The sequence below is a fragment of the Lactuca virosa genome, chromosome 1 (genome assembly GCF_052849685.1).
Source record: "Lactuca virosa cultivar CGN04683 chromosome 1, Lactuca_virosa_CGN04683_v6, whole genome shotgun sequence".
In the NCBI taxonomy this organism is placed as follows: domain Eukaryota; kingdom Viridiplantae; phylum Streptophyta; class Magnoliopsida; order Asterales; family Asteraceae; genus Lactuca; species Lactuca virosa.
Genome location: NC_136426.1, coordinates 264,269,934 through 264,289,546, shown reverse-complemented (window position 1 = coordinate 264,289,546; position 19,613 = coordinate 264,269,934). Strand labels below are relative to the sequence as shown.

The following is a 19,613-nucleotide window of genomic DNA, read 5'->3' as shown; positions in this document are numbered from 1 at the left end:
TATTATCCATGCTTATTGCTTTTATGTCTTAAAAGACGCAGAACCTCCTTTGTTTTCGTACGCGAGGCGTGGGACCCACGTGACCGATCGGCTCCGTTCCAAAAATACGAAAACCATGAACCATGAAGCGGAGGCCACCCGAGCATAGAAATAGCAAAAAAGAAAAAAAAAACAAAAAAAAACGGCACGTAAAATCTAAAAAAACGCAAACGGGCAACGAAAAAGGGGGGTGCAACCCGAGGACTTCCCAGGGGTCACCCATCCTAGTACTACTCTCGCCCGAGCACGCTTAACTAAGGAGTTCTCATGGGATCCGGTGCATTAGTGCTGGTATGATCGCACCCGAAATACTATCCATGCTTATTGCTTTTATGTCTTAAAAGACGCAGAACCTCCTTTGTTTTCGTACGCGAGGCGTGGGACCCACGTGACCGATCGGCTCCGTTCCAAAAATACGAAAACCATGAACCATGAAGCGGAGGCCACCCGAGCATACAAACAGCAAGAAAGAAAAAAAACAAAAAAAAACCGCACGTAAAATCTAAAAAAACTCAAACGGGCAAACGAAAAAGGGGGGTGCAACACGAGGACTTCCCAGGGGGTCACCCATCCTAGTACTACTCTCGCCCAAGCACGCTTAACTGCGGAGTTCTGATGGGATCCGGTGCATTAGTGCTGGTATGATCGCACCCGAAATACTATCCATGCTTATTGCTTTTATGTCTTAAAAGACGCAGAACCTCCTTTGTTTTCGTACGCGAGGCGTGGGACTCACGTGACCGATCCTCTCCGTTCCAAAAATACGAAAACCATGAACCATGAAATGGATGCCACCCGAGCATAGAAATAACAAGAAAGAAAAAAAAAACAAAAAAAAACCGCACGTAAAATCTAAAAAAACGCAAACAGGCAACGAAAAAGGGGGGTGCAACACGAGGACTTCCCAGGGGTCACCCATCCTAGTACTACTCTCGCCCAAGCACGCTTAACTGCGGAGTTATGATGGGATCTGGTGCATTAGTGCTGGTATGATCGCACCCGAAATACTATCCATGCTTATTGCTTTTATGTCTTAAAAGACGCAGAACCTCCTTTGTTTTCGTACGCGAGGCGTGGGACCCACATGACCGATCGGCGCCGTTCCAAAAATACGAAAACCATCAACCATGAAACGGAGGCCACCCGAGCATAGAAATAGCAAGAAAGAAAAAAAAAACAAAAAAAAAAACCGCACGTAAAATCTAAAAAAACGCAAACGGGCAAACGAAAAAGGGGGGTGCAACACGAGGACTTCCCAGGGGGTCACCCATCCTAGTACTACTCTCGCCCAAGCACGCTTAACTGCGGAGTTCTGATGGGATCCGGTGCATTAGTGCCGGTATGATCGCACCCGAAATATTATCCATGCTTATTGCTTTTATGTCTTAAAAGACGCAGAACCTCCTTTGTTTTCGTACGCGAGGCGTGGGACCCACGTGACCGATCGGCTCCGTTGCAAAAATACGAAAACCATGAACCATGAAGCGGAGGCCACCCGAGCATAGAAATAGCAAGAAAGAAAAAAAAACAAAAAAAAAAACCGCACGTAAAATCTAAAAAAACGCAAACGGGCAACGAAAAAGGGGGGTGCAACACGAGGACTTCCCAGGGGGTCACCCATCCTAGTACTACTCTCGCCCAAGCACGCTTAACTGCGGAGTTCTAATGTGATCCGGTGCATTAGTGCTGGTATGATCGCACCCGAAATATTATCCATGCTTATTGCTTTTATGTCTTAAAAGACGCAGAACCTCATTTGTTTTCGTACGCGAGGCGTGGGACCCACGTGACCGATCGGCGCCGTTCCAAAAATACGAAAACCATCAACCATGAAGCGGAGGCCACCCGAGCATAGAAATAGCAAGAAAGAAAAAAAAACCAAAAAAAACCGCACGTAAAATCTAAAAAAACGCAAACGGGCAACGAAAAAGGGGGGTGCAACACGAGGACTTCCCAGGGGGTCACCCATCCTAGTACTACTCTCGCCCAAGCACGCTTAACTGCGGAGTTCTGATGGGATCCGGTGCATTAATGCTGGTATGATCGCACCCGAAATACTATCCATGCTTATTGCTTTTATGTCTTAAAAGACGCAGAACCTCCTTTGTTTTCGTACGCGAGGCGTGGGACCCACGTGACCGATCGGCTCCGTTCCAAAAATACGAAAACCATGAACCATGAAGCGGAGGCCACCCGAGCATAGAAATAGCAAGAAAGAAAAAAAAACAAAAAAAAACAGCACGTAAAATCTAAAAAAAACGCAAACGGGCAACGAAAAAGGGGGGTGGAACACGAGGACTTCCCAGGGGGTCACCCATCCTAGTACTACTCTCGCCCAAGCACGCTTAACTGCGGAGTTCTGATGGGATCCGGTGCATTAGTGCTGGTATGATCGCACCCGAAATATTATCCATGCTTATTGCTTTTATGTCTTAAAAGACGCAGAACCTCCTTTGTTTTCGTACGCGAGGCGTGGGACCCACGTGACCGATCGGCTCCGTTCCAAAAATACGAAAACCATGAACCATGAAGCGGAGGCCACCCGAGCATAGAAATAGCAAAAAAGAAAAAAAAAACAAAAAAAAACGGCACGTAAAATCTAAAAAAACGCAAACGGGCAACGAAAAAGGGGGGTGCAACCCGAGGACTTCCCAGGGGTCACCCATCCTAGTACTACTCTCGCCCAAGCACGCTTAACTAAGGAGTTCTCATGGGATCCGGTGCATTAGTGCTGGTATGATCGCACCCGAAATACTATCCATGCTTATTGCTTTTATGTCTTAAAAGACGCAGAACCTCCTTTGTTTTCGTACGCGAGGCGTGGGACCCACGTGACCGATCGGCTCCGTTCCAAAAATACGAAAACCATGAACCATGAAGCGGAGGCCACCCGAGCATACAAACAGCAAGAAAGAAAAAAAACAAAAAAAAACCGCACGTAAAATCTAAAAAAACGCAAACGGGCAAACGAAAAAGGGGGGTGCAACACGAGGACTTCCCAGGGGGTCACCCATCCTAGTACTACTCTCGCCCAAGCACGCTTAACTGCAGAGTTCTGATGGGATCCGGTGCATTAGTGCTGGTATGATCGCACCCGAAATACTATCCATGCTTATTGCTTTTATGTCTTAAAAGACGCAGAACCTCCTTTGTTTTCGTACGCGAGGCGTGGGACTCACGTGACCGATCCTCTCCGTTCCAAAAATACGAAAACCATGAACCATGAAATGGATGCCACCCGAGCATAGAAATAACAAGAAAGAAAAAAAAACAAAAAAAAACCGCACGTAAAATCTAAAAAAACGCAAACAGGCAACGAAAAAGGGGGGTGCAACACGAGGACTTCCCAGGGGTCACCCATCCTAGTACTACTCTCGCCCAAGCACGCTTAACTGCGGAGTTATGATGGGATCTGGTGCATTAGTGCTGGTATGATCGCACCCGAAATACTATCCATGCTTATTGCTTTTATGTCTTAAAAGACGCAGAACCTCCTTTGTTTTCGTACGCGAGGCGTGGGACCCACATGACCGATCGGCGCCGTTCCAAAAATACGAAAACCATCAACCATGAAACGGAGGCCACCCGAGCATAGAAATAGCAAGAAAGAAAAAAAAAACAAAAAAAAAACCGCACGTAAAATCTAAAAAAACGCAAACGGGCAAACGAAAAAGGGGGGTGCAACACGAGGACTTCCCAGGGGGTCACCCATCCTAGTACTACTCTCGCCCAAGCACGCTTAACTGCGGAGTTCTGATGGGATCCGGTGCATTAGTGCCGGTATGATCGCACCCGAAATATTATCCATGCTTATTGCTTTTATGTCTTAAAAGACGCAGAACCTCCTTTGTTTTCGTACGCGAGGCGTGGGACCCACGTGACCGATCGGCTCCGTTGCAAAAATACGAAAACCATGAACCATGAAGCGGAGGCCACCCGAGCATAGAAATAGCAAGAAAGAAAAAAAAACAAAAAAAAAAACCGCACGTAAAATCTAAAAAAACGCAAACGGGCAACGAAAAAGGGGGGTGCAACACGAGGACTTCCCAGGGGGTCACCCATCCTAGTACTACTCTCGCCCAAGCACGCTTAACTGCGGAGTTCTAATGTGATCCGGTGCATTAGTGCTGGTATGATCGCACCCGAAATATTATCCATGCTTATTGCTTTTATGTCTTAAAAGACGCAGAACCTCATTTGTTTTCGTACGCGAGGCGTGGGACCCACGTGACCGATCGGCGCCGTTCCAAAAATACGAAAACCATCAACCATGAAACGGAGGCCACCCGAGCATAGAAATAGCAAGAAAGAAAAAAAAAACAAAAAAAAAACCGCACGTAAAATCTAAAAAAACGCAAACAGGCAACGAAAAAGGGGGGTGCAACACGAGGACTTCCCAGGGGTCACCCATCCTAGTACTACTCTCGCCCAAGCACGCTTAACTGCGGAGTTATGATGGGATCTGGTGCATTAGTGCTGGTATGATCGCACCCGAAATACTATCCATGCTTATTGCTTTTATGTCTTAAAAGACGCAGAACCTCCTTTGTTTTCGTACGCGAGGCGTGGGACCCACGTGACCGATCGGCGCCGTTCCAAAAATACGAAAACCATCAACCATGAAACGGAGGCCACCCGAGCATAGAAATAGCAAGAAAGAAAAAAAAAACAAAAAAAAACCGCACGTAAAATCTAAAAAAACGCAAACGGGCAACGAAAAAGGGGGGTGCAACACGAGGACTTCCCAGGGGGTCACCCATCCTAGTACTACTCTCGCCCAAGCACGCTTAACTGCGGAGTTCTAATGTGATCCGGTGCATTAGTGCTGGTATGATCGCACCCGAAATATTATCCATGCTTATTGCTTTTATGTCTTAAAAGACGCAGAACCTCATTTGTTTTCGTACGCGAGGCGTGGGACCCACGTGACCGATCGGCGCCGTTCCAAAAATACGAAAACCATCAACCATGAAGCGGAGGCCACCCGAGCATAGAAATAGCAAGAAAGAAAAAAAAACCAAAAAAAAACCGCACGTAAAATCTAAAAAAACGCAAACGGGCAACGAAAAAGGGGGGTGCAACACGAGGACTTCCCAGGGGGTCACCCATCCTAGTACTACTCTCGCCCAAGCACGCTTAACTGCGGAGTTCTGATGGGATCCGGTGCATTAATGCTGGTATGATCGCACCCGAAATACTATCCATGCTTATTGCTTTTATGTCTTAAAAGACGCAGAACCTCCTTTGTTTTCGTACGCGAGGCGTGGGACCCACGTGACCGATCGGCTCCGTTCCAAAAATACGAAAACCATGAACCATGAAGCGGAGGCCACCCGAGCATAGAAATAGCAAGAAAGAAAAAAAAACAAAAAAAAACAGCACGTAAAATCTAAAAAAAACGCAAACGGGCAACGAAAAAGGGGGGTGGAACACGAGGACTTCCCAGGGGGTCACCCATCCTAGTACTACTCTCGCCCAAGCACGCTTAACTGCGGAGTTCTGATGGGATCCGGTGCATTAGTGCTGGTATGATCGCACCCGAAATATTATCCATGCTTATTGCTTTTATGTCTTAAAAGACGCAGAACCTCCTTTGTTTTCGTACGCGAGGCGTGGGACCCACGTGACCGATCGGCTCCGTTCCAAAAATACGAAAACCATGAACCATGAAGCGGAGGCCACCCGAGCATAGAAATAGCAAAAAAGAAAAAAAAAACAAAAAAAAACGGCACGTAAAATCTAAAAAAACGCAAACGGGCAACGAAAAAGGGGGGTGCAACCCGAGGACTTCCCAGGGGTCACCCATCCTAGTACTACTCTCGCCCAAGCACGCTTAACTAAGGAGTTCTCATGGGATCCGGTGCATTAGTGCTGGTATGATCGCACCCGAAATACTATCCATGCTTATTGCTTTTATGTCTTAAAAGACGCAGAACCTCCTTTGTTTTCGTACGCGAGGCGTGGGACCCACGTGACCGATCGGCTCCGTTCCAAAAATACGAAAACCATGAACCATGAAGCGGAGGCCACCCGAGCATACAAACAGCAAGAAAGAAAAAAAACAAAAAAAAACCGCACGTAAAATCTAAAAAAACGCAAACGGGCAAACGAAAAAGGGGGGTGCAACACGAGGACTTCCCAGGGGGTCACCCATCCTAGTACTACTCTCGCCCAAGCACGCTTAACTGCAGAGTTCTGATGGGATCCGGTGCATTAGTGCTGGTATGATCGCACCCGAAATACTATCCATGCTTATTGCTTTTATGTCTTAAAAGACGCAGAACCTCCTTTGTTTTCGTACGCGAGGCGTGGGACTCACGTGACCGATCCTCTCCGTTCCAAAAATACGAAAACCATGAACCATGAAATGGATGCCACCCGAGCATAGAAATAACAAGAAAGAAAAAAAAAACAAAAAAAAACCGCACGTAAAATCTAAAAAAACGCAAACAGGCAACGAAAAAGGGGGGTGCAACACGAGGACTTCCCAGGGGTCACCCATCCTAGTACTACTCTCGCCCAAGCACGCTTAACTGCGGAGTTATGATGGGATCTGGTGCATTAGTGCTGGTATGATCGCACCCGAAATACTATCCATGCTTATTGCTTTTATGTCTTAAAAGACGCAGAACCTCCTTTGTTTTCGTACGCGAGGCGTGGGACCCACATGACCGATCGGCGCCGTTCCAAAAATACGAAAACCATCAACCATGAAACGGAGGCCACCCGAGCATAGAAATAGCAAGAAAGAAAAAAAAAACAAAAAAAAAACCGCACGTAAAATCTAAAAAAACGCAAACAGGCAACGAAAAAGGGGGGTGCAACACGAGGACTTCCCAGGGGTCACCCATCCTAGTACTACTCTCGCCCAAGCACGCTTAATTGCGGAGTTATGATGGGATCTGGTGCATTAGTGCTGGTATGATCGCACCCGAAATACTATCCATGCTTATTGCTTTTATGTCTTAAAAGACGCAGAACCTCCTTTGTTTTCGTACGCGAGGCGTGGGACCCACGTGACCGATCGGCGCCGTTCCAAAAATACGAAAACCATCAACCATGAAACGGAGGCCACCCGAGCATAGAAATAGCAAGAAAGAAAAAAAAAACAAAAAAAAAACCGCACGTAAAATCTAAAAAAACGCAAACAGGCAACGAAAAAGGGGGGTGCAACACGAGGACTTCCCAGGGGTCACCCATCCTAGTACTACTCTCGCCCAAGCACGCTTAACTGCGGAGTTATGATGGGATCTGGTGCATTAGTGCTGGTATGATCGCACCCGAAATACTATCCATGCTTATTGCTTTTATGTCTTAAAAGACGCAGAACCTCCTTTGTTTTCGTACGCGAGGCGTGGGACCCACGTGACCGATCGGCGCCGTTCCAAAAATACGAAAACCATCAACCATGAAACGGAGGCCACCCGAGCATAGAAATAGCAAGAAAGAAAAAAAAAAACAAAAAAAAACCGCACGTAAAATCTAAAAAAAACGCAAACGGGCAAACGAAAAAGGGGGGTGCAACACGAGGACTTCCCAGGGGGTCACCCATCCTAGTACTACTCTCGCCCAAGCACGCTTAACTGCGGAGTTCTGATGGGATCTGGTGCATTAGTGCCGGTATGATCGCACCCGAAATATTATCCATGCTTATTGCTTTTATGTCTTAAAAGACGCAGAACCTCCTTTGTTTTCGTACGCGAGGCGTGGGACCCACGTGACCGATCGGCTCCGTTGCAAAAATACGAAAACCATGAACCATGAAGCGGAGGCCACCCGAGCATAGAAATAGCAAGAAAGAAAAAAAAACAAAAAAAAAAACCGCACGTAAAATCTAAAAAAACGCAAACGGGCAACGAAAAAGGGGGGTGCAACACGAGGACTTCCCAGGGGGTCACCCATCCTAGTACTACTCTCGCCCAAGCACGCTTAACTGCGGAGTTCTAATGGGATCCGGTGCATTAGTGCTGGTATGATCGCACCCGAAATACTATCCATGCTTATTGCTTTTATGTCTTAAAAGACGCAGAACCTCCTTTGTTTTCGTACGCGAGGCGTGGGACCCACGTGACCGATCGGCGCCGTTCCAAAAATACGAAAACCATCAACCATGAAACGGAGGCCACCCGAGCATAGAAATAGCAAGAAAGAAAAAAAAAACAAAAAAAAAACCGCACGTAAAATCTAAAAAAACGCAAACGGGCAAACGAAAAAGGGGGGTGCAACACGAGGACTTCCCAGGGGGTCACCCATCCTAGTACTACTCTCGCCCAAGCACGCTTAACAGCGGAGTTCTGATGGGATCCGGTGCATTAGTGCCGGTATGATCGCACCCGAAATATTATCCATGCTTATTGCTTTTATGTGTTAAAAGACGCAGAACCTCCTTTGTTTTCGTACGCGAGGCGTGGGACCCACGTGACCGATCGGCTCCGTTGCAAAAATACGAAAACCATGAACCATGAAGCGGAGGCCACCCGAGCATAGAAATAGCAAGAAAGAAAAAAAAACAAAAAAAAACCGCACGTAAAATCTAAAAAAACGCAAACGGGCAACGAAAAAGGGGGGTGCAACACGAGGACTTCCCAGGGGGTCACCCATCCTAGTACTACTCTCGCCCAAGCACGCTTAACTACGGAGTTCTAATGGGATCCGGTGCATTAGTGCTGGTATGATCGCACCCGAAATACTATCCATGATTATTGCTTTTATGTCTTAAAACACGCAGAACCTCCTTTGTTTTCGTACGCGAGGCGTGGGACCCACGTGACCGATCGGCTCCGTTCCAAAAATACGAAAACCATGAACCATGAAACGGATGCCACCCGAGCATAGAAATAGCAAGAAAGAAAAAAAAACAAAAAAAAACAGCACGTAAAATCTAAAAAAAACGCAAACGGGCAACGAAAAAGGGGGGTGGAACACGAGGACTTCCCAGGGGGTCACCCATCCTAGTACTACTCTCGCCCAAGCACGCTTAACTGCGGAGTTCTGATGGGATCCGGTGCATTAGTGCTGGTATGATCGCACCCGAAATATTATCCATGCTTATTGCTTTTATGTCTTAAAAGACGCAGAACCTCCTTTGTTTTCGTACGCGAGGCGTGGGACCCACGTGACCGATCGGCTCCGTTCCAAAAATACGAAAACCATGAACCATGAAGCGGAGGCCACCCGAGCATAGAAATAGCAAAAAAGAAAAAAAAAACAAAAAAAAACGGCACGTAAAATCTAAAAAAACGCAAACGGGCAACGAAAAAGGGGGGTGCAACCCGAGGACTTCCCAGGGGTCACCCATCCTAGTACTACTCTCGCCCAAGCACGCTTAACTAAGGAGTTCTCATGGGATCCGGTGCATTAGTGCTGGTATGATCGCACCCGAAATACTATCCATGCTTATTGCTTTTATGTCTTAAAAGACGCAGAACCTCCTTTGTTTTCGTACGCGAGGCGTGGGACCCACGTGACCGATCGGCTCCGTTCCAAAAATACGAAAACCATCAACCATGAAACGGAGGCCACCCGAGCATAGAAATAGCAAGAAAGAAAAAAAAAACAAAAAAAAAACCGCACGTAAAATCTAAAAAAACGCAAACGGGCAAACGAAAAAGGGGGGTGCAACACGAGGACTTCCCAGGGGGTCACCCATCCTAGTACTACTCTCGCCCAAGCACGCTTAAAAGCGGAGTTCTGATGGGATCCGGTGCATTAGTGCCGGTATGATCGCACCCGAAATATTATCCATGCTTATTGCTTTTATGTGTTAAAAGACGCAGAACCTCCTTTGTTTTCGTACGCGAGGCGTGGGACCCACGTGACCGATCGGCTCCGTTGCAAAAATACGAAAACCATGAACCATGAAGCGGAGGCCACCCGAGCATAGAAATAGCAAGAAAGAAAAAAAAACAAAAAAAAACCGCACGTAAAATCTAAAAAAACGCAAACGGGCAACGAAAAAGGGGGGTGCAACACGAGGACTTCCCAGGGGGTCACCCATCCTAGTACTACTCTCGCCCAAGCACGCTTAACTACGGAGTTCTAATGGGATCCGGTGCATTAGTGCTGGTATGATCGCACCCGAAATACTATCCATGATTATTGCTTTTATGTCTTAAAACACGCAGAACCTCCTTTGTTTTCGTACGCGAGGCGTGGGACCCACGTGACCGATCGGCTCCGTTCCAAAAATACGAAAACCATGAACCATGAAACGGATGCCACCCGAGCATAGAAATAGCAAGAAAGAAAAAAAAACAAAAAAAAACAGCACGTAAAATCTAAAAAAAACGCAAACGGGCAACGAAAAAGGGGGGTGGAACACGAGGACTTCCCAGGGGGTCACCCATCCTAGTACTACTCTCGCCCAAGCACGCTTAACTGCGGAGTTCTGATGGGATCCGGTGCATTAGTGCTGGTATGATCGCACCCGAAATATTATCCATGCTTATTGCTTTTATGTCTTAAAAGACGCAGAACCTCCTTTGTTTTCGTACGCGAGGCGTGGGACCCACGTGACCGATCGGCTCCGTTCCAAAAATACGAAAACCATGAACCATGAAGCGGAGGCCACCCGAGCATAGAAATAGCAAAAAAGAAAAAAAAAACAAAAAAAAACGGCACGTAAAATCTAAAAAAACGCAAACGGGCAACGAAAAAGGGGGGTGCAACCCGAGGACTTCCCAGGGGTCACCCATCCTAGTACTACTCTCGCCCAAGCACGCTTAACTAAGGAGTTCTCATGGGATCCGGTGCATTAGTGCTGGTATGATCGCACCCGAAATACTATCCATGCTTATTGCTTTTATGTCTTAAAAGACGCAGAACCTCCTTTGTTTTCGTACGCGAGGCGTGGGACCCACGTGACCGATCGGCTCCGTTCCAAAAATACGAAAACCATGAACCATGAAGCGGAGGCCACCCGAGCATACAAACAGCAAGAAAGAAAAAAAAACAAAAAAAAACCGCACGTAAAATCTAAAAAAACGCAAACGGGCAAACGAAAAAGGGGGGTGCAACACGAGGACTTCCCAGGGGGTCACCCATCCTAGTACTACTCTCGCCCAAGCACGCTTAACTGCAGAGTTCTGATGGGATCTGGTGCATTAGTGCTGGTATGATCGCACCCGAAATACTATCCATGCTTATTGCTTTTATGTCTTAAAAGACGCAGAACCTCCTTTGTTTTCGTACGCGAGGCGTGGGACTCACGTGACCGATCCTCTCCGTTCCAAAAATACGAAAACCATGAACCATGAAATGGATGCCACCCGAGCATAGAAATAACAAGAAAGAAAAAAAAAACAAAAAAAAACCGCACGTAAAATCTAAAAAAACGCAAACAGGCAACGAAAAAGGGGGGTGCAACACGAGGACTTCCCAGGGGTCACCCATCCTAGTACTACTCTCGCCCAAGCACGCTTAACTGCGGAGTTATGATGGGATCTGGTGCATTAGTGCTGGTATGATCGCACCCGAAATACTATCCATGCTTATTGCTTTTATGTCTTAAAAGACGCAGAACCTCCTTTGTTTTCGTACGCGAGGCGTGGGACCCACATGACCGATCGGCGCCGTTCCAAAAATACGAAAACCATCAACCATGAAACGGAGGCCACCCGAGCATAGAAATAGCAAGAAAGAAAAAAAAAACAAAAAAAAACCGCACGTAAAATCTAAAAAAACGCAAACGGGCAACGAAAAAGGGGGGTGCAAAACGAGGACTTCCCAGGGGGTCACCCATCCTAGTACTACTCTCGCCCAAGCACGCTTAACTGCGGAGTTCTGATGGGATCCGGTGCATTAGTGCCGGTATGATCGCACCAGAAATATTATCCATGCTTATTGCTTTTATGTCTTAAAAGACGCAGAACCTCCTTTGTTTTCGTACGCGAGGCGTGGGACCCACGTGACCGATCGGCTCCGTTGCAAAAATACGAAAACCATGAACCATGAAGCGGAGGCCACCCGAGCATAGAAATAGCAAGAAAGAAAAAAAAACAAAAAAAAAAAACCGCACGTAAAATCTAAAAAAACGCAAACGGGCAACGAAAAAGGGGGGTGCAACACGAGGACTTCCCAGGGGGTCACCCATCCTAGTACTACTCTCGCCCAAGCACGCTTAACTGCGGAGTTCTAATGTGATCCGGTGCATTAGTGCTGGTATGATCGCACCCGAAATATTATCCATGCTTATTGCTTTTATGTCTTAAAAGACGCAGAACCTCATTTGTTTTCGTACGCGAGGCGTGGGACCCACGTGACCGATCGGCGCCGTTCCAAAAATACGAAAACCATCAACCATGAAACGGAGGCCACCCGAGCATAGAAATAGCAAGAAAGAAAAAAAAAACAAAAAAAAAACCGCACGTAAAATCTAAAAAAACGCAAACAGGCAACGAAAAAGGGGGGTGCAACACGAGGACTTCCCAGGGGTCACCCATCCTAGTACTACTCTCGCCCAAGCACGCTTAACTGCGGAGTTATGATGGGATCTGGTGCATTAGTGCTGGTATGATCGCACCCGAAATACTATCCATGCTTATTGCTTTTATGTCTTAAAAGACGCAGAACCTCCTTTGTTTTCGTACGCGAGGCGTGGGACCCACGTGACCGATCGGCGCCGTTCCAAAAATACGAAAACCATCAACCATGAAACGGAGGCCACCCGAGCATAGAAATAGCAAGAAAGAAAAAAAAAACAAAAAAAAACCGCACGTAAAATCTAAAAAAACGCAAACGGGCAAACGAAAAAGGGGGGTGCAACACGAGGACTTCCCAGGGGGTCACCCATCCTAGTACTACTCTCGCCCAAGCACGCTTAACTGCGGAGTTCTGATGGGATCCGGTGCATTAGTGCCGGTATGATCGCACCCGAAATATTATCCATGCTTATTGCTTTTATGTCTTAAAAGACGCAGAACCTCCTTTGTTTTCGTACGCGAGGCGTGGGACCCACGTGACCGATCGGCTCCGTTGCAAAAATACGAAAACCATGAACCATGAAGCGGAGGCCACCCGAGCATAGAAATAGCAAGAAAGAAAAAAAAACAAAAAAAAAAACCGCACGTAAAATCTAAAAAAACGCAAACGGGCAACGAAAAAGGGGGGTGCAACACGAGGACTTCCCAGGGGGTCACCCATCCTAGTACTACTCTCGCCCAAGCACGCTTAACTGCGGAGTTCTAATGGGATCCGGTGCATTAGTGCTGGTATGATCGCACCCGAAATACTATCCATGCTTATTGCTTTTATGTCTTAAAAGACGCAGAACCTCCTTTGTTTTCGTACGCGAGGCGTGGGACCCACGTGACCGATCGGCGCCGTTCCAAAAATACGAAAACCATCAACCATGAAACGGAGGCCACCCGAGCATAGAAATAGCAAGAAAGAAAAAAAAAACAAAAAAAAAACCGCACGTAAAATCTAAAAAAACGCAAACGGGCAAACGAAAAAGGGGGGTGCAACACGAGGACTTCCCAGGGGGTCACCCATCCTAGTACTACTCTCGCCCAAGCACGCTTAACAGCGGAGTTCTGATGGGATCCGGTGCATTAGTGCCGGTATGATCGCACCCGAAATATTATCCATGCTTATTGCTTTTATGTGTTAAAAGACGCAGAACCTCCTTTGTTTTCGTACGCGAGGCGTGGGACCCACGTGACCGATTGGCTCCGTTGCAAAAATACGAAAACCATGAACCATGAAGCGGAGGCCACCCGAGCATAGAAATAGCAAGAAAGAAAAAAAAACAAAAAAAAACCGCACGTAAAATCTAAAAAAACGCAAACGGGCAACGAAAAAGGGGGGTGCAACACGAGGACTTCCCAGGGGGTCACCCATCCTAGTACTACTCTCGCCCAAGCACGCTTAACTACGGAGTTCTAATGGGATCCGGTGCATTAGTGCTGGTATGATCGCACCCGAAATACTATCCATGCTTATTGCTTTTATGTCTTAAAACACGCAGAACCTCCTTTGTTTTCGTACGCGAGGCGTGGGACCCACGTGACCGATCGGCTCCGTTCCAAAAATACGAAAACCATGAACCATGAAACGGATGCCACCCGAGCATAGAAATAGCAAGAAAGAAAAAAAAAACCGCACGTAAAATCTAAAAAAAACGCAAACGGGCAACGAAAAAGGGGGGTGCAACACGAGGACTTCCCAGGGGGTCACCCATCGTAGTACTACTCTCGCCCAAGCACGCTTAACTGCGGAGTTCTGATGGGATCCGGTGCATTAGTGCTGGATGATCGCACCCGAAATACTATCCATGCTTATTGCTTTTCTGTCTTAAAAGACGCAGAACCTCCTTTGTTTTCGTACGCGAGGCGTGGGACCCACGTGATCGATCGGCTCCGTTCCAAAAAAACGAAAACCATGAACCATGAAGCGGAGGCCACCCGAGCATAGAAATAGCGAAAAACAAAAAAAAACAAAAAAAAACCGCACGTAAAATCTAAAAAAACGCAAACGGGCAACGAAAAAGGGGGGGTGCAACACGAGGACTTCCCAGGGGGTCACCCATCCTAGTACTACTCTCGCCCAAGCACGCTTAACTAAGGAGTTCTAATGGGATCCGGTGCATTAGTGCTGGTATGATCGCACCCGAAATACTATCCATGTTTATTGCTTTTATGTCTTAAAAGACGCAGAACCTCCTTTGTTTTCGTACGCGAGGCGTGGGACCCACGTGACCGATCGGCTCCGTTCCAAAAATACGAAAACCATCAAACATGAAACGGATGCCACCCGAGCATAGAAACACCAAGAAAGAAAAAAAAAACAAAAAAAAACCGCACGTAAAATCTAAAAAAACGCAAACGGGCAACGAAAAAGGGGGTACAACACGAGGACTTCCCAGGGGGTCACCCATCCTAGTACTACTCTCGCCCAAGCACGCTTAACTGCGGAGTTCTGATGGGATCCGGTGCATTAGTGCTGGTATGATCGCACCCGAAATAGTATCCATGCTTATTGCTTTTATGTCTTAAAATACGCAGAACCTCCTTTGTTTTCGTACGCGAGGCGTGGGACCCACGTGACCGATCGGCTCCGTTGCAAAAATACGAAAACTATCAATCATGAAACGGATGCCACCCGAGCATAGAAACAGCAAGAAAGAAAAAAAAACAAAAAAAAAACCGCACGTAAAATCTAAAAAAACGCAAACGGGCAACGAAAAAGGGGGGTACAACACGAGGACTTCCCAGGGGGTCACCCATCCTAGTACTACTCTCGCCCAAGCACGCTTAACTGCGGAGTTCTGATGGGATCCGGTGCATTAGTGCTGGTATGATCGCACCCGAAAGACTATCTATGCTTATTGCTTTTATGTCTTAAAAGACGCAGAACCTCCTTTGTTTTCGTACGCGAGGCGTGGGACCCACGTGACCGATCGGCTCCGTTCCAAAAATACGAAAACCATGAACCATGAAGCGGAGGCCACCCGAGCATAGAAATAGCAAGAAAGAAAAAAAAACAGCACGTAAAATCTAAAAAAATCGCAAACGGGCAACGAAAAAGGGGGGTGCAACACGAGGACTTCCCAGGGGGTCACCCATCCTAGTACTACTCTCGCCCAAGCACGCTTAACTGCGGAGTTCTGATGGGATCCGGTGCATTAGTGCTGGTATGATCGCACCCAAAATACTATTCATGATTATTGCTTTTATGTCTTAAAAGACGCAGAACCTCCTTTGTTTTCGTACGCGAGGCGTGGGACCCACGTGACCGATCGGCTCCGTTGCAAAAATACGAAAACCATCAACCATGAAACGGATGCCACCCGAGCATAGAAACAGCAAGAAAGAAAAAAAAAACAAAAAAAAAACCGCACGTAAAATCTAAAAAAACGCAAACGGGCAACGAAAAAGGGGGGTGCAACACGAGGACTTCCCAGGGGGTCACCCATCCTAGTACTACTCTCGCCCAAGCACGCTTAACTGCGGAGTTCTGATGGGATCCGGTGCATTAGTAATGGTATGATCGCACCCGAAATATTATCCATGCTTATTGCTTTTATGTCTTAAAAGACGCAGAACCTCCTTTGTTTTCGTACGCGAGGCGTGGGACCCACAAGACCGATCGGCTCCGTTCCAAAAATACGAAAACCATGAACGATGAAGCGGAGGCCACCCGAGCATAGAAATAGCAAGAAAGAAAAAAAAAACAAAAAAAAACCGCACGTAAAATCTAAAAAAACGCAAACGAGCAACGAAAAAATGGGTGCAACACGAGGACTTCCCAGGGGGTCACCCATCCTAGTACTACTCTCGCCCAAGCACGCTTAACTGCGGAGTTCTGATGGGATCCGGTGCATTAGTGCTGGTATGATCGCACCCGAAATATTATCCATGCTTATTGCTTTTATGTCTTAAAAGACGCAGAACCTCCTTTGTTTTCGTACGCGAGGCGTGGGACCCACGTGACCGATCGGCTCCGTTCCAAAAATACGAAAACCATGAACCATGAAGCGGAGGCCACCCGAGCATAGAAATAGCAAAAAAGAAAAAAAACCAAAAAAAAAACCGCACGTAAAATCTAAAAAAACGCAAACAGGCAACGAAAAAGGGGGGTGCAACACGAGGACTTCCGAGGGGTGACCCATCCTAGTACTACTCTCGCCCAAGCACGCTTAACTAAGGAGTTCTGATGGGATCCGGTGCATTAGTGCTGGTATGATCGCACCCGAAATACTATCCATGCTTATTGCTTTTATGTCTTAAAAGACGCAGAACCTCCTTTGTTTTCGTACGCGAGGCGTGGGACCCACGTGACCGATCGGCTCCGTTCCAAAAATACGAAAACCATGAACCATGAAGCGGAGGCCACCCGAGCATACAAACAGCAAGAAAGAAAAAAAACAAAAAAAAAAATGCACGTAAAATCTAAAAAAACGCAAACGGACAAACGAAAAAGGGGGGTGCAACACGAGGACTTCCCAGGGGGTCACCCATCCTAGTACTACTCTCGCCCAAGCACGCTTAACTGCGGAGTTCTGATGGGATCCGGTGCATTAGTGCTGGTATGATCGCACCCGAAATACTATCCATGCTTATTGCTTTTATGTCTTAAAAGACGCAGAACCTCCTTTGTTTTCGTACGCGAGGCGTGGGACCCACGTGACCGATCGTCTCCGTTCCAAAAATACGAAAACCATGAACCATGAAACGGATGCCACCCGAGCATAGAAATAGCAAGAAAGAAAAAAAAACAAAAAAAAAACGCACGTAAAATCTAAAAAAACGCAAACAGGCAACGAAAAAGGGGGGTGCAACACGAGGACTTCCCAGGGGTCACCCATCCTAGTACTACTCTCGCCCAAGCACGCTTAACTGCGGAGTTATGATGGGATCTGGTGCATTAGTGCTGGTATGATCGCACCCGAAATACTATCCATGCTTATTGCTTTTATGTCTTAAAAGACGCAGAACCTCCTTTGTTTTCGTACGCGAGGCGTGGGACCCACGTGACCGATCGGCGCCGTTCCAAAAATACGAAAACCATCAACCATGAAACGGAGGCCACCCGAGCATAGAAATAGCAAGAAAGAAAAAAAAACAAAAAAAAAACCGCACGTAAAATCTAAAAAAACGCAAACGGGCAAACGAAAAAGGGGGGTGCAACACGAGGACTTCCCAGGGGGTCACCCATCCTAGTACTGCTCTCGCCCAAGCACGCTTAACTGCGGAGTTCTGATGGGATCCGGTGCATTAGTGCCGGTATGATCGCACCCGAAATATTATCCATGCTTATTGCTTTTATGTCTTAAAAAACGCAGAACCTCCTTTGTTTTCGTACGCGAGGCGTGGGACCCACGTGACCGATCGGCTTCGTTGCAAAAATACGAAAACCATGAACCATGAAGCGGAGGCCACCCGAGCATAGAAATAGCAAGAAAGAAAAAAAAACAAAAAAAACCGCACGTAAAATCTAAAAAAACGCAAACGGGCAACGAAAAAGGGGGGTACAACACGAGGACTTCCCAGGGGGTCACCCATCCTAGTACTACTCTCGCCCAAGCACGCTTAACTGCAGAGTTCTGATGGGATCCAATGCATTAGTGCTGGTATGATCGCACCCGAAATACTATCCATGCTTATTGCTTTTATGTCTTAAAAGACGCAGAACCTCCTTTGTTTTCGTACGCGAGGCGTGGGACCCACGTGACCGATCGGCTCCGTTCCAAAAATACGAAAACCATGAACCATGAAGCGGAGGCCACCCGAGCATAGAAATAGCAAGAAAGAAAAAAAAAACAAAAAAAAAACAGCACGTAAAATCTAAAAAAAACGCAAACGGGCAACGAAAAAGGGGGGTGCAACACGAGGACTTCCAAGGGGGTCACCCATCCTAGTACTACTCTCGCCCACGCACGCTTAACTGCGGAGTTCTGATGGGATCCGGTGCATTAGTGCTGGTATGATCGCACCCGAAATACTATTCATGATTATTGCTTTTATGTCATAAAAGACGCAGAACCTCCTTTGTTTTCGTACGCGAGGCGTGGGACCCACGTGACCGATCGGCTCCGTTGCAAAAATACGAAAACCATCAATCATGAAACGGATGCCACCCGAGCATAGAAACAGCAAGAAAGAAAAAAAAACAAAAAAAAAACCGCACGTAAAATCTAAAAAAACGCAAACGGGCAACGAAAAAGGGGGGTGCAACACGAGGACTTCCCAGGGGGTCACCCATCCTAGTACTACTTTCGCCCAAGCACGCTTAACTGCGGAGTTCTGATGGGATCCGGTGCATTAGTGCTGGTATGATCGCACCCGAAATATTATCCATGCTTATTGCTTTTATGTCTTAAAAGACGCAGAACCTCCTTTGTTTTCGTACGCGAGGCGTGGGACCCACGAGACCGATCGGCTCCGTTCCAAAAATACGAAAACCATGAACGATGAAGCGGAGGCCACCCGAGCATAGAAATAGCAAGAAAGAAAAAAAAAACAAAAAAAAAAAACCGCACGTAAAATCTAAAAAAACGCAAACGGGCAACGAAAAAAGGGGTGCAACACGAGGACTTCCTAGGGGGTCACCCATCCTAGTACTACTCTCGCCCAAGCACGCTTAACTGCGGAGTTCTGATGAGATCCGGTGCATTAGTGCTGGTATGATCGCACCCGAAATACTATCCATGCTTATTGCTTTTATGTCTTAAAAGACGCAGAACCTCCTTTGTTTTCGTACGCGAGGCGTGGGACCCACGTGACCGATCGGCTCCGTTCCAAAAATACGAAAACCATGAACCATGAAGCGGAGGCCACCCGAGCATAGAAATAGCAAGAAAGAAAAAAAAACAAAAAAAAAACAGCACGTAAAATCTAAAAAAAACGCAAACGGACAACGAAAAAGGGGGGTGGAACACGAGGACTTCCAAGGGGGTCACCCATCCTAGTACTACTCTCGCCCAAGCACGCTTAACTGCGGAGTTCTAATGGGATCCGGTGCATTAGTGCTGGTATGATCGCACCCGAAATACTATCCATGCTTATTGCTTTTATGTCTTAAAAGACGCAGAACCTCATTTGTTTTCGTACGCGAGGCGTGGGACCCACGTGACC

The 19,613-nt window shown here is 46.9% G+C and overlaps 56 non-coding genes across 56 annotated transcripts; all 56 read right to left on the bottom strand.

Moving 5' to 3' along the window:
* Positions 1-226: 226 nt before the first annotated feature.
* Positions 227-344, bottom strand: LOC145150408 (5S ribosomal RNA). Its single transcript, XR_013731235.1, has one exon. It is a non-coding gene; the product is annotated as a 5S ribosomal RNA (ribosomal RNA).
* A 229-nt stretch (positions 345-573) lies between these two features.
* Positions 574-692, bottom strand: LOC145152325 (5S ribosomal RNA). The gene has a single exon (XR_013732848.1). It is a non-coding gene; the product is annotated as a 5S ribosomal RNA (ribosomal RNA).
* Positions 693-922: 230 nt separating this feature from the next.
* Positions 923-1,040, bottom strand: LOC145150040 (5S ribosomal RNA). The gene has a single exon (XR_013730871.1). It is a non-coding gene; the product is annotated as a 5S ribosomal RNA (ribosomal RNA).
* Positions 1,041-1,273: 233 nt separating this feature from the next.
* Positions 1,274-1,392, bottom strand: LOC145152514 (5S ribosomal RNA). Its single transcript, XR_013733047.1, has one exon. It is a non-coding gene; the product is annotated as a 5S ribosomal RNA (ribosomal RNA).
* Positions 1,393-1,623: 231 nt separating this feature from the next.
* Positions 1,624-1,742, bottom strand: LOC145138645 (5S ribosomal RNA). The gene has a single exon (XR_013721642.1). It is a non-coding gene; the product is annotated as a 5S ribosomal RNA (ribosomal RNA).
* A 229-nt stretch (positions 1,743-1,971) lies between these two features.
* Positions 1,972-2,090, bottom strand: LOC145154282 (5S ribosomal RNA). The gene has a single exon (XR_013734761.1). It is a non-coding gene; the product is annotated as a 5S ribosomal RNA (ribosomal RNA).
* A 230-nt stretch (positions 2,091-2,320) lies between these two features.
* On the bottom strand, positions 2,321-2,439 carry LOC145144959 (5S ribosomal RNA). Its single transcript, XR_013725956.1, has one exon. It is a non-coding gene; the product is annotated as a 5S ribosomal RNA (ribosomal RNA).
* A 230-nt stretch (positions 2,440-2,669) lies between these two features.
* Positions 2,670-2,787, bottom strand: LOC145150162 (5S ribosomal RNA). The gene has a single exon (XR_013730988.1). It is a non-coding gene; the product is annotated as a 5S ribosomal RNA (ribosomal RNA).
* Positions 2,788-3,016: 229 nt separating this feature from the next.
* On the bottom strand, positions 3,017-3,135 carry LOC145155139 (5S ribosomal RNA). The gene has a single exon (XR_013735594.1). It is a non-coding gene; the product is annotated as a 5S ribosomal RNA (ribosomal RNA).
* A 229-nt stretch (positions 3,136-3,364) lies between these two features.
* On the bottom strand, positions 3,365-3,482 carry LOC145150039 (5S ribosomal RNA). The gene has a single exon (XR_013730870.1). It is a non-coding gene; the product is annotated as a 5S ribosomal RNA (ribosomal RNA).
* A 232-nt stretch (positions 3,483-3,714) lies between these two features.
* LOC145152513 (5S ribosomal RNA) lies at positions 3,715-3,833 on the bottom strand. The gene has a single exon (XR_013733046.1). It is a non-coding gene; the product is annotated as a 5S ribosomal RNA (ribosomal RNA).
* A 231-nt stretch (positions 3,834-4,064) lies between these two features.
* LOC145138631 (5S ribosomal RNA) lies at positions 4,065-4,183 on the bottom strand. The gene has a single exon (XR_013721633.1). It is a non-coding gene; the product is annotated as a 5S ribosomal RNA (ribosomal RNA).
* A 231-nt stretch (positions 4,184-4,414) lies between these two features.
* LOC145150037 (5S ribosomal RNA) lies at positions 4,415-4,532 on the bottom strand. Its single transcript, XR_013730868.1, has one exon. It is a non-coding gene; the product is annotated as a 5S ribosomal RNA (ribosomal RNA).
* A 230-nt stretch (positions 4,533-4,762) lies between these two features.
* On the bottom strand, positions 4,763-4,881 carry LOC145138623 (5S ribosomal RNA). The gene has a single exon (XR_013721630.1). It is a non-coding gene; the product is annotated as a 5S ribosomal RNA (ribosomal RNA).
* A 230-nt stretch (positions 4,882-5,111) lies between these two features.
* LOC145154281 (5S ribosomal RNA) lies at positions 5,112-5,230 on the bottom strand. Its single transcript, XR_013734760.1, has one exon. It is a non-coding gene; the product is annotated as a 5S ribosomal RNA (ribosomal RNA).
* A 230-nt stretch (positions 5,231-5,460) lies between these two features.
* LOC145144958 (5S ribosomal RNA) lies at positions 5,461-5,579 on the bottom strand. Its single transcript, XR_013725955.1, has one exon. It is a non-coding gene; the product is annotated as a 5S ribosomal RNA (ribosomal RNA).
* Positions 5,580-5,809: 230 nt separating this feature from the next.
* On the bottom strand, positions 5,810-5,927 carry LOC145150161 (5S ribosomal RNA). The gene has a single exon (XR_013730987.1). It is a non-coding gene; the product is annotated as a 5S ribosomal RNA (ribosomal RNA).
* Positions 5,928-6,156: 229 nt separating this feature from the next.
* Positions 6,157-6,275, bottom strand: LOC145155137 (5S ribosomal RNA). Its single transcript, XR_013735592.1, has one exon. It is a non-coding gene; the product is annotated as a 5S ribosomal RNA (ribosomal RNA).
* Positions 6,276-6,505: 230 nt separating this feature from the next.
* Positions 6,506-6,623, bottom strand: LOC145150036 (5S ribosomal RNA). The gene has a single exon (XR_013730867.1). It is a non-coding gene; the product is annotated as a 5S ribosomal RNA (ribosomal RNA).
* Positions 6,624-6,854: 231 nt separating this feature from the next.
* LOC145150826 (5S ribosomal RNA) lies at positions 6,855-6,972 on the bottom strand. The gene has a single exon (XR_013731638.1). It is a non-coding gene; the product is annotated as a 5S ribosomal RNA (ribosomal RNA).
* Positions 6,973-7,203: 231 nt separating this feature from the next.
* Positions 7,204-7,321, bottom strand: LOC145150035 (5S ribosomal RNA). Its single transcript, XR_013730866.1, has one exon. It is a non-coding gene; the product is annotated as a 5S ribosomal RNA (ribosomal RNA).
* A 233-nt stretch (positions 7,322-7,554) lies between these two features.
* LOC145155948 (5S ribosomal RNA) lies at positions 7,555-7,673 on the bottom strand. The gene has a single exon (XR_013736375.1). It is a non-coding gene; the product is annotated as a 5S ribosomal RNA (ribosomal RNA).
* Positions 7,674-7,904: 231 nt separating this feature from the next.
* On the bottom strand, positions 7,905-8,023 carry LOC145153661 (5S ribosomal RNA). The gene has a single exon (XR_013734158.1). It is a non-coding gene; the product is annotated as a 5S ribosomal RNA (ribosomal RNA).
* Positions 8,024-8,255: 232 nt separating this feature from the next.
* Positions 8,256-8,374, bottom strand: LOC145135980 (5S ribosomal RNA). The gene has a single exon (XR_013720149.1). It is a non-coding gene; the product is annotated as a 5S ribosomal RNA (ribosomal RNA).
* Positions 8,375-8,603: 229 nt separating this feature from the next.
* LOC145153793 (5S ribosomal RNA) lies at positions 8,604-8,722 on the bottom strand. The gene has a single exon (XR_013734285.1). It is a non-coding gene; the product is annotated as a 5S ribosomal RNA (ribosomal RNA).
* A 230-nt stretch (positions 8,723-8,952) lies between these two features.
* LOC145144957 (5S ribosomal RNA) lies at positions 8,953-9,071 on the bottom strand. The gene has a single exon (XR_013725954.1). It is a non-coding gene; the product is annotated as a 5S ribosomal RNA (ribosomal RNA).
* A 230-nt stretch (positions 9,072-9,301) lies between these two features.
* LOC145150160 (5S ribosomal RNA) lies at positions 9,302-9,419 on the bottom strand. The gene has a single exon (XR_013730986.1). It is a non-coding gene; the product is annotated as a 5S ribosomal RNA (ribosomal RNA).
* A 232-nt stretch (positions 9,420-9,651) lies between these two features.
* On the bottom strand, positions 9,652-9,770 carry LOC145147274 (5S ribosomal RNA). Its single transcript, XR_013728181.1, has one exon. It is a non-coding gene; the product is annotated as a 5S ribosomal RNA (ribosomal RNA).
* Positions 9,771-9,999: 229 nt separating this feature from the next.
* On the bottom strand, positions 10,000-10,118 carry LOC145153792 (5S ribosomal RNA). Its single transcript, XR_013734284.1, has one exon. It is a non-coding gene; the product is annotated as a 5S ribosomal RNA (ribosomal RNA).
* Positions 10,119-10,348: 230 nt separating this feature from the next.
* LOC145144956 (5S ribosomal RNA) lies at positions 10,349-10,467 on the bottom strand. The gene has a single exon (XR_013725953.1). It is a non-coding gene; the product is annotated as a 5S ribosomal RNA (ribosomal RNA).
* A 230-nt stretch (positions 10,468-10,697) lies between these two features.
* LOC145150159 (5S ribosomal RNA) lies at positions 10,698-10,815 on the bottom strand. The gene has a single exon (XR_013730985.1). It is a non-coding gene; the product is annotated as a 5S ribosomal RNA (ribosomal RNA).
* Positions 10,816-11,045: 230 nt separating this feature from the next.
* LOC145153801 (5S ribosomal RNA) lies at positions 11,046-11,164 on the bottom strand. Its single transcript, XR_013734292.1, has one exon. It is a non-coding gene; the product is annotated as a 5S ribosomal RNA (ribosomal RNA).
* A 230-nt stretch (positions 11,165-11,394) lies between these two features.
* LOC145150034 (5S ribosomal RNA) lies at positions 11,395-11,512 on the bottom strand. Its single transcript, XR_013730865.1, has one exon. It is a non-coding gene; the product is annotated as a 5S ribosomal RNA (ribosomal RNA).
* A 230-nt stretch (positions 11,513-11,742) lies between these two features.
* LOC145144318 (5S ribosomal RNA) lies at positions 11,743-11,861 on the bottom strand. The gene has a single exon (XR_013725330.1). It is a non-coding gene; the product is annotated as a 5S ribosomal RNA (ribosomal RNA).
* Positions 11,862-12,093: 232 nt separating this feature from the next.
* LOC145138615 (5S ribosomal RNA) lies at positions 12,094-12,212 on the bottom strand. The gene has a single exon (XR_013721625.1). It is a non-coding gene; the product is annotated as a 5S ribosomal RNA (ribosomal RNA).
* Positions 12,213-12,443: 231 nt separating this feature from the next.
* On the bottom strand, positions 12,444-12,561 carry LOC145150033 (5S ribosomal RNA). The gene has a single exon (XR_013730864.1). It is a non-coding gene; the product is annotated as a 5S ribosomal RNA (ribosomal RNA).
* Positions 12,562-12,792: 231 nt separating this feature from the next.
* Positions 12,793-12,911, bottom strand: LOC145152512 (5S ribosomal RNA). The gene has a single exon (XR_013733044.1). It is a non-coding gene; the product is annotated as a 5S ribosomal RNA (ribosomal RNA).
* A 231-nt stretch (positions 12,912-13,142) lies between these two features.
* Positions 13,143-13,261, bottom strand: LOC145153660 (5S ribosomal RNA). Its single transcript, XR_013734157.1, has one exon. It is a non-coding gene; the product is annotated as a 5S ribosomal RNA (ribosomal RNA).
* Positions 13,262-13,493: 232 nt separating this feature from the next.
* LOC145135972 (5S ribosomal RNA) lies at positions 13,494-13,612 on the bottom strand. The gene has a single exon (XR_013720148.1). It is a non-coding gene; the product is annotated as a 5S ribosomal RNA (ribosomal RNA).
* Positions 13,613-13,841: 229 nt separating this feature from the next.
* LOC145153791 (5S ribosomal RNA) lies at positions 13,842-13,960 on the bottom strand. The gene has a single exon (XR_013734283.1). It is a non-coding gene; the product is annotated as a 5S ribosomal RNA (ribosomal RNA).
* A 221-nt stretch (positions 13,961-14,181) lies between these two features.
* LOC145147587 (5S ribosomal RNA) lies at positions 14,182-14,299 on the bottom strand. The gene has a single exon (XR_013728486.1). It is a non-coding gene; the product is annotated as a 5S ribosomal RNA (ribosomal RNA).
* A 230-nt stretch (positions 14,300-14,529) lies between these two features.
* On the bottom strand, positions 14,530-14,648 carry LOC145144933 (5S ribosomal RNA). Its single transcript, XR_013725932.1, has one exon. It is a non-coding gene; the product is annotated as a 5S ribosomal RNA (ribosomal RNA).
* Positions 14,649-14,877: 229 nt separating this feature from the next.
* LOC145155673 (5S ribosomal RNA) lies at positions 14,878-14,996 on the bottom strand. Its single transcript, XR_013736102.1, has one exon. It is a non-coding gene; the product is annotated as a 5S ribosomal RNA (ribosomal RNA).
* Positions 14,997-15,226: 230 nt separating this feature from the next.
* Positions 15,227-15,345, bottom strand: LOC145155672 (5S ribosomal RNA). Its single transcript, XR_013736101.1, has one exon. It is a non-coding gene; the product is annotated as a 5S ribosomal RNA (ribosomal RNA).
* A 220-nt stretch (positions 15,346-15,565) lies between these two features.
* LOC145152324 (5S ribosomal RNA) lies at positions 15,566-15,684 on the bottom strand. Its single transcript, XR_013732847.1, has one exon. It is a non-coding gene; the product is annotated as a 5S ribosomal RNA (ribosomal RNA).
* Positions 15,685-15,915: 231 nt separating this feature from the next.
* Positions 15,916-16,034, bottom strand: LOC145146108 (5S ribosomal RNA). Its single transcript, XR_013727060.1, has one exon. It is a non-coding gene; the product is annotated as a 5S ribosomal RNA (ribosomal RNA).
* Positions 16,035-16,263: 229 nt separating this feature from the next.
* LOC145153800 (5S ribosomal RNA) lies at positions 16,264-16,382 on the bottom strand. The gene has a single exon (XR_013734291.1). It is a non-coding gene; the product is annotated as a 5S ribosomal RNA (ribosomal RNA).
* Positions 16,383-16,612: 230 nt separating this feature from the next.
* Positions 16,613-16,730, bottom strand: LOC145149979 (5S ribosomal RNA). The gene has a single exon (XR_013730813.1). It is a non-coding gene; the product is annotated as a 5S ribosomal RNA (ribosomal RNA).
* A 230-nt stretch (positions 16,731-16,960) lies between these two features.
* LOC145152323 (5S ribosomal RNA) lies at positions 16,961-17,079 on the bottom strand. The gene has a single exon (XR_013732846.1). It is a non-coding gene; the product is annotated as a 5S ribosomal RNA (ribosomal RNA).
* Positions 17,080-17,308: 229 nt separating this feature from the next.
* On the bottom strand, positions 17,309-17,426 carry LOC145150032 (5S ribosomal RNA). The gene has a single exon (XR_013730863.1). It is a non-coding gene; the product is annotated as a 5S ribosomal RNA (ribosomal RNA).
* A 231-nt stretch (positions 17,427-17,657) lies between these two features.
* Positions 17,658-17,776, bottom strand: LOC145154586 (5S ribosomal RNA). The gene has a single exon (XR_013735055.1). It is a non-coding gene; the product is annotated as a 5S ribosomal RNA (ribosomal RNA).
* Positions 17,777-18,004: 228 nt separating this feature from the next.
* Positions 18,005-18,123, bottom strand: LOC145148766 (5S ribosomal RNA). Its single transcript, XR_013729636.1, has one exon. It is a non-coding gene; the product is annotated as a 5S ribosomal RNA (ribosomal RNA).
* Positions 18,124-18,355: 232 nt separating this feature from the next.
* On the bottom strand, positions 18,356-18,474 carry LOC145144127 (5S ribosomal RNA). The gene has a single exon (XR_013725144.1). It is a non-coding gene; the product is annotated as a 5S ribosomal RNA (ribosomal RNA).
* A 230-nt stretch (positions 18,475-18,704) lies between these two features.
* Positions 18,705-18,823, bottom strand: LOC145137461 (5S ribosomal RNA). The gene has a single exon (XR_013721078.1). It is a non-coding gene; the product is annotated as a 5S ribosomal RNA (ribosomal RNA).
* Positions 18,824-19,055: 232 nt separating this feature from the next.
* LOC145139533 (5S ribosomal RNA) lies at positions 19,056-19,174 on the bottom strand. Its single transcript, XR_013721934.1, has one exon. It is a non-coding gene; the product is annotated as a 5S ribosomal RNA (ribosomal RNA).
* Positions 19,175-19,405: 231 nt separating this feature from the next.
* LOC145148102 (5S ribosomal RNA) lies at positions 19,406-19,524 on the bottom strand. The gene has a single exon (XR_013729001.1). It is a non-coding gene; the product is annotated as a 5S ribosomal RNA (ribosomal RNA).
* Positions 19,525-19,613: the final 89 nt, after the last annotated feature.